At 37.5% G+C, this 18,193-nt stretch overlaps 1 long non-coding RNA gene across 1 annotated transcript in view; it reads left to right on the forward strand.

The window, feature by feature from the left end:
• LOC132002543 (uncharacterized) overlaps positions 1-16,562 on the forward strand; it is a 45,787-nt gene extending 29,225 nt beyond the window's left edge. The window contains exons 3-4 of the long non-coding RNA XR_009399940.1: positions 2,721-2,774; positions 16,483-16,562. This is a non-coding gene — a long non-coding RNA (uncharacterized LOC132002543). The remainder of the gene's footprint in view (positions 1-2,720; positions 2,775-16,482) is intronic.
• Positions 16,563-18,193: the final 1,631 nt, after the last annotated feature.

An 18,193-nucleotide genomic window follows, 5' to 3' on the forward strand; every position in this document is an offset into this window, starting at 1 on the left:
TGCTTCCCTCTGCCTTGGTCACCATTAGCTTGCTGTAGACATCTGCAACAATCAGCCTTTCTTGGGCCGTGGAGGCCAGCCTCTCAACTAAGGAACAGGAGAGAGAGATACAACACCATGGAAGCCTGGATATCCCGGGGTCCATCAGGGCCAAGACGTTTAGTTGTTTGAATCCTCAGGTAGTTACATATGGGAAGAATTTGGGCCTTGCTAGGACCCAAATGGGAAGAATTTCTGGGAGCTAAAGATTCTACAGAGTGAGGGCAGAGCTATAAAAATGCCATCGTGTGAGCATTGTAGCCAGGCACATTAGGTTTTGATTTGTTTAAGGCTTGTCTCTCAATCAATAACTTATTTGGGGTTAGATTTTTATCCTCAAGACACTTAACATAGGCAGAATTAATAATCACTGACATCAGTAGTGGTGGAAGGTGAGGTCTCAGGGAGTTGAATAAAACCTCAGTCCCACTGGTGGGAGTGGTTGCAATTTTATGAAGTCACTTTGGAAGTACATTAAAAAGCAGACACAAAAGGTCTTTGAGCCATGTTCCAGCTGCTGTAGAAACCCTTCAGGTATTTATGTCAATGAGTACATTAACAGTCTTAATAGGTCACAGGTGGCTGCATTTTATTTTTTAAAGCATTCTTACAAGGCGATCCAATTTAAGTACACATTCGGGCCAAATTCTCATCCTTTATGACTCTATGGGGACATGAATTCATTAGTGAAAAGGCATAGAGTTCTTTAAAAGGAAGAATTGTCTACCAGTTAGTTAGTTAGTTGGCCTAAAATATTAGGAACTCCATATCCTATTTCCACTCCATTCATTGTCACATTATTTCCTTAAGTAGGGGCTAGTTTTCCTCAAGGCTGATGTTTCTTGTTGTCCTTCCCAACATGGGTTTTACATCATGAAAATGAGATCACAGCAAGCCAACATGGTTTAGTCTTGCTCAATATCCAGCCTCTTAGGTTTCCTCTCCCTCTGTGAATGAGACTGCGTAAGCCCAGTTTCAGGCTCACCCATTCCCCAGGCTTAAACAGCGCAAGATGTTCCAGAACACACCCTGAATCTCCCCACAAAGTCATATGTGCTGTCAGTCCAGCTCTGACCTTGTGTAGAGAGGTCTTTCTGTCTAGAACTAGACTCCACCTCCTGGGCGAGTTCTGAGAAATGGTCTTCTCCCTCACCATTATGCCTGAGTTTCTGCACTGGAAACCTGATGCTAGCGTTGTCTCTTTTTTTCTCATTTACTTTTTTCCTTAAAAAATTCATTTATTGTGGTAAAATATACATAACATGAGATTTCCCGTTTTAACTATTTTGAAGTACACTGTCCACTCACATTGTAAATTCATTCATGTTGTTGTACAAATATCACTGCTATCCTTCTCCAGAACTTTTTCATCATCCCAAACTGAAACTCTGTACCCGTGAAACACTAACTCCCCATTCTACCCCCATGGCCCTTGGTAACACATCTTTGACTTTCTGGCCATTGTCTCTGGTACCAAATCTTGCCTTGAACTTGCCTGCCCACTTCTTTGTCCCCTAGTCACCAGGACTAGTCAGAGATCAGAGTGTTATTTTTGAAATTTGATTGGAGAGATGAAGCCCTATTACTTCCTAACAAAATTTTTGTATTTTCTGTCTGGGTGGACTTCCAAGTTTCCTACCGCAGTCTTCCCTGCCTTCCTCTGCCTGTCTCTCATACTTTCCCTCCTATTTTTCTTTGAGTTCCTTACTCTTCAACACACTCATCCTATTTCCAGTCTTCATTTCCCCACGTCCATGGCTTATTTCCATACTCTCCAAAGCAGTGTTCTGTCTGCCAAATGACACTTCTCAGCACCTATCACTTGACCCTCTCCCTACCCCCTTGCTCTAAATCTTCATCCCTCCCAGCATGCTTTGCAAGACCACCTGGCAGCCTCTTGAGGCAAGGGAACATTGCCATTCAGTGATGAGCACATGGAGACAAAACCATTGGCTCTGCAAACTCTTGCATATAAAGTTCTACGTCCTCTTGGAGGACATAGATTCAAGTTGAGAATTAGTGGCAAAAGACAATGAGAACTGACAAAGTACAGCACAAGGAGAACAGTCAGCACTCAGGCAACACAAATGAAATGAGTTTCAATGTACTGGAATGATTTAATATGAAATCTGATTTTCTATATGGATTTAAAAGACTGACTTCAAATGTCATTAACTCAATTTCCCCAGGCTCTTCACACCACTGTGTGAAATGTGAATCTCTTTGCCAATACCCCCCAAAGGAATAGGAGCTAGATGCATCTCCGAGTGTCCCATTGTACCTGAACAGGTTAGATTATTAAACCCTAAGATCCCATTCTGAAGGAAAGCTGTTCTTCCAAAACAGAGTATGATTCCTCTCTTCTATTAAAGGCTGATTCAGCTAAAGAATTAGTTTCCATACCATTTTAATAGTAGCTATTTTTAGAGGTCAGTGAAATGTTACTGTGAGATTGAAAATAATGACCCAATTCCTGATCTCCTTCAAGAGAAATGATACTTAAGACCTATCTCCCTGAGAAGAGAGATGAGGTAGAATTAGATATTCTTAATAACTCTGTGAATTCTCAAGTACTTCATTTTTCAGTGAACCTTTAAAAATAGTTCAAGAGCTTATTTAAAATAGCATTTGGGTCGTCTATAACTGTCTAATGCACTTTGCCACGTGTCATTCCTGGCCAGGACCAAGGATCAAGGCAAAACAGGAACAGAGACCAGGACCTCAGCATCAAACAGGTAAGTAAAAAGCTTAAGGCAGAATTTTCAGCTGTAAGATGAATAAGGTCTGAGGATCTAATGTAAAACATGGTAACTATGGTGGATAACACAGTGTTATATAATTGAGATTTGCTGAGGGTAGAACTTAAATGTTATCACAAAAAAGATAACTTATTTAAAAAGCTAAATTATAGTGTGGAAGCAGAATTGATTAAGGTATAGATCAACTCCTCACCAGCTGAGCAGGAATCAGAAACCTAAAAGTCTGATCAGACTCAACTAGGAAGCAGAGAAAGTGAAAGCGTTTGAGGGAGAAAATGGAAAATAAATGACTGGAATTGAGATTTGGTGATGCTTGGGAGAAATTTCTGGTTGTTTGTAGTGGTGCCCTTTAGAAAGCCAAAGCCCACTTTTGGTACTCTCACTGAGCAGGTGACATCTTTTTACAGATGCCTGTTGTCTGCTGACATGTGCCAAAAAAGAAGACCAAGGCTTTCTCAAGATGCATTTAGTAGTAGAAAGGGTGTTAGATTTTTTTTCAAAGTATCCTTTTTAAAAAGATTTTATTTATTTATTTGAAAAAGAGAGTGAGTGACATAGAGAGCAGGAGCGAGAGTAGAGGCAGAGAGAGAGGGATAAGCGGACTCCCCACTGAGCAGGGACCCTGACATGGGGCTCAATCCCAGTACCCCGGGTTCATGACCTGAGCGGAAGCTAGACACCTAACTGACTGAGCCACCCAGGTATCCCAGAAAGGGTATTAGATTTTAATTTTCAAGAGCAGGTTTAAATTCCAATTCCATTATTTTTAAAATAAGTATTTGGAGCAAATCATTTATCATCTCTGAACCTGTTTCTTTCTCTGGATAATAACAATAAAACTCATTTTACAGAGTCCTTTTAGACATCTAATGAGTTAAGGATGCTTTGAGCATTGGAAAGTATTGTGTAATTATAAAGGCTAGATTTTTCTAAAAGAAACAAGCCTTGCACACCCTAAAAAGAAAAATCCAGCTCTTTGTTTCATAGAAAATGTGAGCTGTATACAGAAAACAAGGTTAAGAGAGTTTGTGTTTTCCTTTTCAGTTCTATTCAGGAGTTCCACGTCATGTTTTTTCAGCTGCTAATAATGGATATTTCTGCCAAATACGTAATGATGATAATACTAACTCTAAACCTTTTCTAGCTGTCACTTTAGCACTAAGCCAGCACAGAGACAATGGTACACATTTTCCTGGAACATTATCTGTGTGATATCAGTTAATTTTATCCCAGATTTCTATATAGATCTTTTCTGATCAGTCCTGTAATACTGCAGAAAAGAGAGAATTTTCATCTTTAGATATATAGAACACTTGTGAAAGTAGTTCAGAGGGTTCCCATATACCCCGTCCCCAGTTCCCTCTGTCATTAACTTCTTACTTATTTGTTGCAATCAATGAGACAACATTGAAACATTCATTATTCCATGAGGTCTCCAATTGAGTTTGTTTTCCTTAATTTTTTTTTTTTTAGCTAATATCCTTTTTATGTTCCAGGGTCCCATCCAGGATACCATATTACATTTAATCATTATGTCTCCTTCAGCCTCTCTTAGCTGTGACAGTTTTTCAGACTGTCCTTGTTTTTGATGACCTTAACAGTTTTGAGGGGTACTGGTCAGGCATTTTGGAACTCGTTTGATTTTTCTCATGGTAAGACTGGGTTTTAAAGAGAAAGACCACAGAGAAAAAGTACCGTTTTCACCATATCATGTGAAGGGTTCGTTTGGTCACCATGACTTATCATTGCTTCTCTTCACTTTGGTCACCTGGCTGAGGCAGTGTTGGTCAGGCTTCTGAACTGTGAAGTTAATTTTTTATTCCTCCTTTCACACTGCACTTTTCTGAAGGAAGGCACTGTGTGCAGACTATATTGCCACACTTAAGAAGGAGTTAGGAGTTGTGTCCCACTTCCTTGAAGATGGAGTCTCTACATAACTTATTTGGAATTCTTATGTGTGGGAGATATTTCTTCTCTACCCCAATTATTATTTATTAAATTATCTATATCAGTGTGGGCATATGAACGTTTATTTCATACTTTGGATTATAATCCAATACTACTTTGAGTTTTTGCCCAAATTGTTCCAGCTTTGAACATTGGAAGCTTTTTCAGTTGGCTCCTGTGTCCCTTTGTAATATTTCTCTTATTGTGGGATTTTGTTTACTCCATTTTGGTTTCTGGTTTTTTAACACTTCCTGCCACTATAAGATGCTCCAGTCTTATTTCTTCTCTCAGCCCTAGAATCAGCCATTTCTCCAAAGAGTCCTGGCTCCTCTTATTACAGGAGAATGATATTGGAGAAACCAAAACCTGGGTGGTAGGTGTGCTTGTTGCTATAGAGGTTTGATGTTTCTGGGATTTACCAGCTGACAAAACAAGGGAATATATGTGTATTAATTCATGTATTTTCACATATATAGAAATATTTTTTTATATAGCCATCTTTATCTATAGTAAGCTAACATGAGTTCATACTGATATCTCCAACCCTAATCCATTATCAGAGGGATCACTGTAGCTCCCTCCTCTTGCTTATTGGTAAAATTTCACTCTCACAGTGAGAAACCTGGCTCTCATCATCTGCTATCCATTTATCTGATTATTCAATTTCAGTATATATGTTTAGTAGTTTCAGAATTATTAAGACTTGTATTTCCCCTTACAGGGAAAAACTTTACCAACCAGAGTACAGTGCTTCTGTGTAGTTTCTTTTGCCTTTAAATCTTATGGATTCCACTCATTCCCTAAATCATTTAAGTTAGCATCTTTTCCTCACCTGCCTTAGTGAGGTTGTTTCATACACTGTAACACAGTTCAATTCTCTTGCGATAGTCTACATTTCTCCCTGGTATCCCCTGACATTCTAGATGGTTTTTTAAACTTTTACATAAACTAAGTTCCACTCTTTTTTTTTTTTTTAAAGATTTTATTTATTTATTTGACAGAGACAGATCACAAGTAGGCAAAGAGGAAGGCAGAGAGAGAGAGAGGAGGAAGCAGGCTCCCCGCTGAGCAGAGAGCCCGATGCGGGACTAGATCCCAGGACCCTGAGATCATGACCTGAGCCGAAGGCAGCAGCTTAACCCACTGAGCCACCCAGGCGCCCCTAAGTTCCATTCTTTGTGCTATTAAGTTCAGTGGGTTTGGACAAATGCATAGTGCTATATCCACAATTACAATATCATACAGAGTAATTTCACCACCCTAAACTAACCCTTGTACTTCACATATTCAACATTGGCCCCCACCACACCCATGAACCCTTGGTGACCACAGATCATTTTACTATCTCTATAATGTAATGTTACGTTATTGGAATCGTATGGTATATAGCACTTTCAGACTAGCTGTTTTTTAAAAAACCATTAGCATTTAAGATACATCCATGTCTTTTTGTGCTTCATTGGCCCATTTCTTATTATGGCTGAGTAATATCCCACTATATGGATATACCATGGTTTGTTTATCCATTCACTTACTGAGGAATATCTTGGTTGTTTCCAGGTTTGGGTGATTATGAGAAAAGATGCTGTAAGAATTCAGAAATAATCCAGTTTTAACCCATTTCCATCAACTGAAAAAATTTCTTTGAACTATTGGCAGTCATCCCTGCTCTCCCTCTCTCTAATCTCAGGCAGTATTGTATTTTTTGGAAATTATTTATAAATGTGATCATCATAGTCTAATGTATCTGGCTTCTTTCATTTAGCACTATGTTTTTGATGTGTGTTGTTGTATATGTCAGTAATCCATTCCTTTTTATTATTGTGCAATATTCTACTGTCAGGATTTACTACATTTTTTATGCATTCATCAGTTGCTGGACATTGCCTTTTTTTGGCTATTGTGAGTAACACTACAATGACAATTCACATACAAATTTTTATGTGGACATATATTCTCATTTCTCTTGGGTAGATATCTAGGAGTGGAACAGCTGGCTGTTTAGTAAGTTTACATTTATCTTTTAAGAAACTATCAGTTTTCCAAAGTAGTTGCACCATTTTGTTTCTACCAGCAATGTATGAGGGTTCCAGTTCCTCCACATCTTCACCAACACTTGGAAATTTTAGTCTTCTTGATTTGAGCCACTCTAGTGGGCGTGAGGTGGTATCTTGTGGTTTTAATTTGCATTCTCTAGTGACCATTGGCATTGAGCATCTTTTCATATGCTTATTAGCCACTTGTATATCTTCTTTGGAGAAATGTATATTCAAATTGTTTGCTTATTTTTTTTTCTTTCCAGTTTGCTCATTTTTTAAGGGAGTTATTTGTCTTCTTATTGAGTTGAAAAAGTTATTTATCCTATCTAAGTCTTCTTTCTGATAATGTTTTGTAAATATTTTCTCCCTGTCTCTGTCGTCTCTTTTTATATTATTAGTGATATCTTGTGAAGGCCAACATTTTCTTATTTTGATGAAGTCCAATTTATCAAATTTTTAATGGATGTGCTTTTGATGTCAAATCCAAGAAATATTTACAAACCCCAAATCACAAACATTTCCTCCTGTGTATTCTTTGAGACTTAGTTTCAGCTCTTACATTCATATCTATGATAACTGATTTAAAGTTTGGGGAGGTTTTTTTGGTGAGGAGGTGTTTTTTTGTGTGTTTGTTTGTTTTTGCAAATGTATGGAGGTCTATTTGTTGAAAAGACTCTCTCCTCATTGAATTACCTTGGCACATTTGTTGGAAATAAATTGACCATATATAGGTAGGGTTTATTTCTGGACTATTCTGCACTGTTGATCTTTATGTCTACCAGTATGCCCATATCACACTGTCTTATCTACTCTTACTTTGTGTTGACTTTTGAAATCAAGCTGTTTGAGTCAACTTTGTTTTTCTTTCTTAAAATCGTTTTGACTATTCTATGTTGTTTGCATTTACACATACATCCTAGGATCAGTTTATTGATATTCATTAAAGAAAGCCAGCTGGGATTTTACTAGAGGCTATTTTGAATTTCTAGATCAGTTTGAGAAAAATTGACATCTTAACCATGCCAGGTTTTGTAATCCATGCACATAATATATTTCTCATTTATTTTGTTCTTCTTTCATTTTGTTCAGTAATAAAATCTTAATATATAGAACAGTCTTATGTTTAAAACATTATTCCTAAGTATTTTGTTCTTTTTGTTGTTATTGTGAATGGCATTTTTTATTAATTACATTTAAATTGTTTGTTGCTAGTGTACAGGAATACAATGCTATTCGTATATTCATTTAGTATCCTATAAACTTGCTAAACTCCATTAATAATTTAGTCTTTTTCTTAGATTCCTAAACTTTTCTACACAAAAGATCATTTCATCTGTGAATAAAACATTTTATTTCTTCCTTTCTAATCTATGTGCATTTAGTTTCTTTTTCTTGCCTTACTTCACTAGCTAGAGACTCCAATACAGTGAATTTCCCCAATCTAAGGAAGAAAGAACTTAGTCTTTCACCAGTAACTTTCACTCACCAAATGTGAGTTTTTTTAGATACTCTTTATTAAGTTAAGTAATTTTTCATTTATTCCTGGTTTTTTGGGAGTTTTTAACATGAATAACTATTGACTTTTTTTCCCAATTCTTTTTCTGTCTCTATGGAGTTGGGTTTTACCGCTTATCCTCTTAATACTGTGTATTACATTGATTGATTTTTCAACTATAATCTTGCAAATCCCACTTTTTCATTATTTATAATCTTTTCCATACATTGATGAATTTGACTTGCCAATGTTCTGCTAAGGATTATTGTGTCTGTACTCATGGGGGTTATTTTCCATAGTATTATTAATTTATTTTTCTTGTGATACATGTTTTACTTTTATATCAGGCTAGTACTGGCCTTACTATATCAGTAGAAAACGTATTCCTTCCCCTATTTTCTGAGTTTCTGTAGAATTACGGTTATCTATTTCCTTTAAATGCTTGATAGATTTTATAAGTAAAATCATTTGAAACTTGGCTTTCCTATGTGGAAAGATTTTTTGTGTATTAATTCAATTTCTTTACTCAGTATACATCTATTCAGAGCTACTATTTCTTTATGAGTCAATTTTAGTAATTTGTGTCCTTCTAGGAATTTATTAATTTGTCAATTCGTTTCATTTAAATTGTTTAGTCTTATAGCATAAAGTTGTATATAATAATCCCTTATAATTATTTTAATCTCTTTATGGCCTATGTTAGTGTGTCTCTTTAATTCTTGATTTTGGAAATTTCCATCTGCTTCTACCTTTCCTTGTTCAGGCTAGGTGGAGGTTTATCATTTTGTTGATGTTTTTAAAGAACCAAATTTTAATGTAATTGAAATTCTCTATTGCTTTGCATTTTCGATTTTACTTATTTCTGTTCATATCTTTATTTCCTTCTCCACCCTTTGAATTTGATGTGCTCTACTTTTCCCAGCTTCTTATGATAGAAACTTAGATTATTGACTTTAGATCTTTCTTCTTTCTTAATATAAGCATTTATAGCTATGAGCTCCCCTCTAAGCACTATTTTAGCTGTGTTCCAAAAGCTTAGATACTGTTTGTTCTTGTTTTTTAATTAGTTCACAATATTTTCAAATTCCTCCTGTGAGAAATTAGACCCATGGGTTATTTAGAAATATGCTATTAAATTTTCAGTTATTTGAGGATTTTCCAGATTTTTTTTTTTTTGTTACTGATTTTTAACTTAGGTCCACTGGAATCAGAATGTACTTTGAATGGCTTCAGTCTTATTAAATTCATTATTGTTTTATGAACTTAGCCTAAAAAGAATGTGTATCCTGGATTTGGTGACAGTGTGTTTATGTAGGTCAACTAGGTCAATTTGGTTGATATTGTTCAAATCTTCCTTATTTGATTTTCTTTCTCATTCTATCAATTGTGGAGAGAGAGTATTTGAATATCCAACTATAATTATTGTTTTGTCTATTTCTACTATCATCTTGTCAGGTCTTGCTCTATGTATTTTGTGGCTTGGTCGTGAGGAGTTTTACGTTTATGATTGTTATATCTCCCTGCTTCCCTCTTATCATTACTAAGATTACTAGCATTTCTACTACCATTACCTTTTCCTAAGAATATTCCTGTTGTAAAGTCTATTTTGTCTGATATTAGTATAGCCATTCCAGCTTTCTATGGTTGCTGTTTGCCTGGTATCTAAGGGTGTCTCTTGTAGCATAAACCTGCCATACTTTGCTTTTTATTTCTTTATTGTTGGGCATTTATGTTACACATTTTTCTATAAATACTTACCCTCCAAATGTTCAATTTTTTTAGACTAAGGAATTCTTTAGTTACCACCCATCAAACAAGAAATGTTTCAAACATCTTCCGTGATTGTATGGGCATAATTGTTATCCTTGGGAAATTATAAATTAATGAAAATAAAGTATTTTAAGGGAATTATATGCTTTTTACTTATAACTTAACATAATCCTTAAAATAATCTAGTCACACAGATATTTTATTCTTTTTCAGCCTAAGGATCATAGAGACTAAATAAGGGACCCAAGCATACAAAACAAGCATTCAGTGAAGGAGTGCATCCTATTAGACTCCACATGATACGTGAAGTTTTTCTTCAACTTCTTCTCTCTCTTCCTTCTGTCCATGCTCTCCTTACTCTCACAATGTTTTTTCCTAACATTTCCCATGTCCTTTTCAGGCACGAGGTGGTTCAGAACAAGTTATTTGTCTTTTTTTTGTTGTCAGGGCCAGAGATTACGGTAAACTCATTCGAAGTTGCTTATAATTGATGATGGGTTGCTTTATATAAGAATATGAGCAAGAATGGGAATTTTTTTCCCATTCTTATTTTATCCCACTCTCTTACCTTATCTCTAATTGTATTGGTGGTAGATCCGGGAAAGAAATACAAGATGAGGACTGAAGAGATGGGAGTTGTTTTTGCTCTTGTGTTAATGTGTGGGGTGTGTGTGTGTATGTGTGTGTGTGTGTGTGTGTGTGGTGTGGTGGCAGCCTCCTATGTAGTCACAACCAGATCTCCCCAAAGTGTCCAATCCTGTCTATTCTGGCCAAGGAGGAATATCCTTTTCAGATATGAATTAATATCCATCACATACCATTTCACAACAGTTTCTAAAAAGAGAACCAAAACTGATATTTAAATTATATTTAAAAAATAGCATATAGATTGAAGGTGATAACATTCTTGTGTGAGTAACTGGAAAATAATATGGGGGAGGCAAAGAGGAATTTGGTCTGAATAAGGATTTATATATATACTAATATAATATTAATATATAATAATATAAGTATACAAAATTGTATATAAATACACACACACACACACAGATATACCTTCTCTGTTCTATGTCCGAAAAGTGATCACCTACCTCTTCAGCATGAAATACCTCACTCAGCAATGATTTCCTTCAATGAATCCAAATGTTATTGTATCACCAAAGAGTTAAAGAGATATCTGCCTTTCCTGTGCCAATAGAAATAAACACACAAGGAGAAGATTGGTTTTAAACTTAGCAGATTTGAAGTCCTTGGGAATTTCATAAATGTTACAATTTTAGATACACACAGTGTTACTCCATTTTAATACTTTCCCAGAGCCACCATCCTTTTTGATCCTTCAAAGGGATTTAATTTTGATCTTTCAGAAATGTTCTTTTCTCCTGAAAAGAAAAATCTGTCATGGAAACAATAGCAAATGTAAAAAGTTTGGGTGTTTACAATTTTCTCAAACTAGTTAGAATTCTTAAGTTCTGTCCTTACTTCTTGTAGTGGTGGGAGCCCTAGATAGAGCAGAGGGTGGGGTGAAGAGAGTGTTTGCACCAAGAAGAACATATAGGAGAGAGGTGGGGTTTTTTGTTTGTTTGTTTGTTTGTTTGTTTTAAGATTTTATTTATTTATTTGACAGAGGTCACAAGTAAGCAGAGAGGCAGGCAGAGAGAGAGGGGGAAGCAGGCTCCCTGCTGAACAGAGAGCCTGAAGTGGGGCTCGATCCCAGGACCCGGGGTCATGACCTGAGCCGGAGGCAGAGGCTTTAACCCACTGAACCACCCAGGCGCCCCAAGGAGAGAGTGTTGCCACTGCTTTTATGCCTAATTGTGAAAGGCAAATTGTAAGATATAGAGAATAAGAGTTAGAGATGGCCCACTAGGGAGGAGATGAGCCCTTTCGTTGGATTCTTACGTGGGATATGATGTATAAATGTGTACATGCTTTCCTTCTTTTTTTTTTTTTAATTGAGAAAGCCTTGCAAGTGTTGAAAGTCTTAAAAGCCAAAGTTGAGTAACCATCAGTCATGCCTATCCCTTCCATTCAATATCAAAGAAATCCTATTTACCTGGGGCCCAGAAAAACCCGTTTTATTTTGCCCTCCCCCAACCCCATGTTCTTTTTGCACCTGGCTACTTGGTTGCTTGCCTTCTCCCATGGTTCATCTGGAGAGATGTGTGTGGCCAGGGAAGGACAAGAGGGGAGGTAGGGGGGCATATGCTGTATATCAATCGCCTTCCTCTCCTTCTCACCCTAGGGCCATGTTTCTGGGCATGTAAAATGTATTATCTTTTATTCTGATTTCTCAAATTGGAATATAGATTTCTCCATCTATATCAAGACGTCTAGAGGGCTATTTAAGGAAGTCAGAAGTAAAACTGACTTGGGGTCTCACTCCCTTTTTAAATTCTCTCTAGAAAAATAAAATATTAGGGAGACGATCCTCTAGATCAGCATATTAATTTTGCCATTGAGACAACTGAACACCAGAGGGTCTGAGAGGCTCTGTCAGGTCTCACAGCTGGTCCCTGCCCATCTAAGACTTGGTTTTCCTTCTCTGGCCTCCCAGGACTACCTTTTTCCCACTCAGCTACACCACCTCCTTGACGGATGCCAACAGGAGAAGGTTCTGATGAAAACAACCTTAAATTTTTACAGCGTGTGAAATCTCCTATTTAGCATCACACAATGTTAGGAGTTAGACCTTTTACATAAATGTTATTCCTTATTATTAATTTATTTTTTCTTCATTTTAGACATCAGAAAACTGAGGTGCTGAGTTGCAGCAACCTCCATAGAATCTCAAAAATACACCCTAACCTGCTCTTCACAGGGCAAGTCCTCAGTACAGGCTTTCTGTGGAGAAATGTGGCTCAAGCAAGAAGTGTTCGGGGTCATTCACACAGAGCCCAGGGGAATGGCATCTCTTAGGACAATCTGATATTAAAATAAACCAAGATTTGGATTGCCCAAGGCGTTCATGCTAAGGCTGCCTGTCTGACACTAACCCCACACTTTGATCATTCATTCAAATCAAAAAGCATTTATTAAGCATCAGTTGAAGGGTCCGGGCAGGGGTTTCTCTTTGTGTTTGTGGCATTCACACTTCCTTGCTTCTCTTCTTGACTCTTCACCCCCACCCAAGAAAACTCCCCAGTGCACATGGATCTCACTGCTGATACTATCCTTATCTGCTCCTTCCCAAGTCTTTGAATACAAAGTCCAGGACAGAACTTATTCCACTGAAAATCTATGTACCCACCCTTGCATTCATGGGGGCACCCCAGCCAGTATTCGAAGCTTAGAGAGGTGAAATTTCAGCGTCTGTTTTCTTCCTTGAGAAAACAGAGTGAATGTTTTAGAAGGGTTTTTAGGAAAGCAATTTACAGCCAGTAATTGGAAGTGCAGTGTTTCCACAAGAACAATGTCTCAGATTACAGGTTTATGATTTATCTAAAAACATATCATTTCTTTTAGGCTTAGATTTTGAAAAGGAGAAAAATTAAATTTTAGGATGATTTTCTTCAAGTTTTTCTTGACATTCTTTACATCAGCAAGGGGAGATGTGGGAAGGCAAGATGGAGTTTCTAGAAAGGAGAAATCCAACGTTGTTTTCCCTTCTTCAATTATGAGACTACATTTTCCTAGCCATGTACACTATTTCCAGATTATGACTCACTCAGACAATTTACTATATTTAAAATTACATTAAATTCTCTTTGCAATGCTTAGGTCAAATATTCATACTATGTATACAGTTGGAAATTCTTCCTCATAGATCCAGTGCATGGTATGGACGTTATTTGTGTCTTTGTTGCCATGGTGACTAGAAAAGGTTAAAGCCAAAGCCTCAGAAAACAGAGTGGCTGAGCAATAAAATATCATAAATATGTGTGTGCTTCTTAAAATACTCTTCTCACATATGGATTTAAAAATTTTAGAACCACCGCCTTGAAGTGAATTTTCCATTTCTAGCATGCAGGTTATTATCTAAAAAGAATATTCTCAAAGCAATCTGTTTCAATTCACTCTCCTTTCTCTCTAAACTGTAATCTAATAGCTATTTATCTCAAAAGACAGACTATGTAAATCATGGGCAATGTTTTGGATTTTAGATATGGATGAAACATGCCAATGAGAATGGAAATCAACGAAGTTGTTTTCTGGTTGAAATACACTGTCTTTTACAAATCTCTCCTTTAAGCACATCTATATAAGCATAATAAAATATTTTTTCCCACCTTAAGAACTGGGAAGCAAATTGGGCAGTATTTGAAAGTGCTAAGATGTGGAACATGTTTCTGCTGTACAAATTCAAACCCTTCTTTTTTGTCAGCTGATGGCCCTTGATCCCTAACTAACCCTTTTTTATTTCCTCACATTTTAACTCTCCTGTGAGATGAATTTTAAGGGTTTATCCTCAAAATTAAGGCTAAACAGTAGTAGAGAATGTGATTCCTATAAAGCCGAGAGCCATTGCAGCAAAGAGTAAGAGAACATATCTTACATCCATATGTAAGTGCGGAGGGAAGAAGATGGGTAAAAAACCTTCACTAAGTAATTTTCTTGTCCCCATGGCCCACTTTATGAGGATCCCAGAAAGAATATTAGTACATTCTTCAGTCCATAATCCTTGGCTTAATGTTTAACCACCAACTAGCATCTAAATTCTTCATAATCCTTTATTTATTTCAAGATATTCCTATGTTGGAAGTATAATAAAAATAAAATTATAGCAATATATTTGGGCATTTTTTCCTGCCTCTGCGTAACATACCACGTTTCAATGTCTAAGAATCAAAGATATCTTGAACTCAGTAATCTGGCCCTTCTTCTGCCATCTGGTGGAGAAATGGGGAAGTAGTTTCATAATGAACCCAGAGTGACTTCACTGAAACCAGAAACTCATCAATCAACAAATGTTTATGGGGTTATTATTATTATTCATCATTTTTATTCAATAGGACATATTGGGGCACTTGGTACCATTAATGACCAAACTATTAGAATATACAGGTCCCCAAAAGAACTGTGAAATACTACAAAATTAATAGCTCTCCTACGGATTAGTCATTTTCCAGCGACAGATTCAACACACGGTACAAGGCAGAGACTCTTTAAGAATATGAGGTTACCACCTAGCTCATTTTAGTAAATTCGCTTTATGATGATATTCTGACCCTAAAATGCATATGCTTTTCTGAGTATTTTCTGAAGAGAAGGAAAGAGGATAGGAGGGTGAGGGAAAGAAACTGTGAGGGCCCCTGGGTGGCTCAGTGGGTTAAGCCTCTGCCTTCAGCTCAGGTCATGGTCTCAGGGTCCTGGGATTGACCCCTGTGTTTGGCTCTCTGCTCAGCGGGGAGCCTGCTTCTCTGCCTACTTGTGATCTTTTGTCTGTCAAATAAATAAATAAAATCTTAAAAAAAAAAAAAAAGAAAGGAAAAAAGAAACTGTCTTATGCCTTACAAAGTCAAAATTATAGTTTGGGAAATATTTTTCAGTTAACCACATAAGAGTGCCTAAAACATCTCGATAAGAGAAAAAATAACATCTCTGTAATCCGTCTGCATTTTTATCCATTCCTAATTTACAGCCTATAGAGAGTAGGGATGTGATAGAAGAGATGTGATAGTAATCATGCCACTGCCACAGAATTGAGGAAAAGTGACAGTCTCCTCAAGTTAGCTTGAACAAAACAAAGCCACAAGCCTATGGAATTAGCCCATATATAGCCAAATCTGAATTCCCTTCTTCTTGCCAAAGCCCACAGAGAAGAGGCAGATGTAAATCATGGAAGAGATGCTGCGGTTGTTATTAAATGTCCTGTGCATTTCAAGGAAATGTGACACTTTTCCGCCAGTGGATTCTGGTGGAAAGCACTTGATACAGAAGGATCAGACCAGGCTGTTTTAGGTCAAAAGGGGTTCTTGGCTTGGCCTATTGCCATACGCTCTTTGGTTTTCAAAGGACATTCAGACCTAAGAAAAGCCCTTCATAGTGTTCCAGAATCATTACTATGGCACAGACAAAAAATAGTGCTTATCTAACCAACATGCTCAACTCAAATAGGGCCCTAGGCTGGAATGCGGAGTACAGTAAGCTCCCACCCCTACTTCCTGCCTTCTCCACTCAAATCCTCTTGCCCAAATCTAGGATGAACCATCTGCCTGAAGTAATTCTCACATTAAAGAAAGGACAAAATCGCGAACATCCTTGTTTCCAGTCATCAGTGGGTACCTTTGAAATAGGTACTGCACGTATGATGTTTTTCTAAACAAAATGAAAATCCCTTTAGTCTAACAATAGGCTTTTAAAATACGCCCTCCACAATTTTTGTAGCTGCTTCTCTACTCCACTTCCCCCCATGAATTCTGATCTGCGGCAGCAAACTGAAAGGTCAATGGAGTTTCATGACTGACTCCTATAAATTCTTACCCCCCACCAGTGTCCACAAGAGGGCTCAGGACATTCTGCCCACAGAGGGAGGACGGGACACCTGCAGAAGAGGAACTGGCAATCACCAGAAACCAGTATGTTTCCTTAATATCAAGCTATGTCGGTCTAAACTTATTTTCCATCGAAACTGTTTCTACAATGTAAGTGCAGTGTATCTTCACGACAGCAAAACACCCTGAAACTTTCTTTATGACAAAAAAAGGAGGACTGTGAGCTGAATTCAAATATATTTGGGCTGGTAGACATTGAGAAAGATACCAAAAGAATGGTGTTTCTGGAAGAAAGCTACAATAGGCATCCTTTCTTAATTTTAATTAATATTTGAAAAATAGAGAAGGTATATCACTTAGTTTGTCCAGGAAACATTTAACCGAGTATGCTCTGGACAACAGGCCATGTGCTAGGATTTGGAGATAGCAGTGTGGATGATGCAGAAAGTCTCTGGGAGCCTGGAGTCAGGCTCATTAATTATGCTGACAATAGAAAGCCTGGAGAGTAAAGTCTGGACAAGAGAATCACAAGCAAAAACCATGCAGGCATTCATTGGGCTAAGTTTTAGGAGGGATATATAGAAAGTTCTCAACTAAGATCCAAAAAAATATAATAATCTAGCAATGCCATTACAGAGTGGAAAGATAAAGCTTAGGAACTATTTCGTTCAAAAGACTCAGTGGGGGGAGCCTAGGTGGCTTGGTTGGTTAAGCGTCTGCTTCCTTTCAGGTTATGATCCCAAGGTCCTGGGATCAAGCCCTCCACTGGGCTCCCTGCTCAGCAGGCAGTCTGCTTCTCCTTCTGCCCCTCCCTCTGCTTGTGCCGTCTCTCTCTCTCTCTCTCTCTCCCTCACACACACACACACACACACACACACACACACACATACTCACACACTCTCAAATAAATAAATAAAATCTTTTTTAAAAGATTCAATGGTTTTAGATAACTGATATAGGATAACAGTATGAAGTAATTCCCTCAAGGTCTGTGCTGTGTTGGGGTGCATCATATTCATATATGGATCCAGATAAAATTGGCAACTATCCCCTTCCATTCTGCAATCGGTCTACGAATATCAGAGTATTGTACTTTGCACTGGACACTGCATATTAGCTGGGCCATAGACAAATAAGAGACCCACTGATGAACTAGAAATGTATATCAGTGCCTAGGTTTAAGTCACTGATTTCGGTGCTAGGGATAAATGATGGGCAGGACACGCAAGGTCCCTACCGACACGGAGATGACTGTTTAGTGAAGATAGAAGATGAATAATAGTTGATAGAGTAAATTTATATACTGGTAACTGTTACTCTAAAAACCACCTAAACTCTGTCCCATGAAGCACAACGGAAGGGAACTAGAGACAGGATGTCTAGAGGGGAAAAATGAAAGAGACAGGCAGAGTATATACTAAAGTATGAGAAGGCTTTTCTACAAGAGATACTGTATTCTGTAAGGACCTGGCAAATAGAACCATGATGTCCAGTGAGAAACATGAAGACAGAATCAACTCAACATAAAATTAAACATTCTATAAATCAGGCCACTCCAAAGAAGACTGTCTTCGTCAAAAGAAGAAACGTTATTTACCAAACCCTCTTCCCAAAGCAGAAGCTTCACAACTCCCCGCAGGAGTTGAAGGTGCATGACTAATGGGTCCAACTTTTGTGTCCCAGCACTTTGTGGGTACCCCTGTTAGCACT

Source organism: Mustela nigripes, chromosome 15 (assembly GCF_022355385.1).
Source record: "Mustela nigripes isolate SB6536 chromosome 15, MUSNIG.SB6536, whole genome shotgun sequence".
NCBI classification, from domain to species: Eukaryota; Metazoa; Chordata; class Mammalia; order Carnivora; family Mustelidae; genus Mustela; species Mustela nigripes.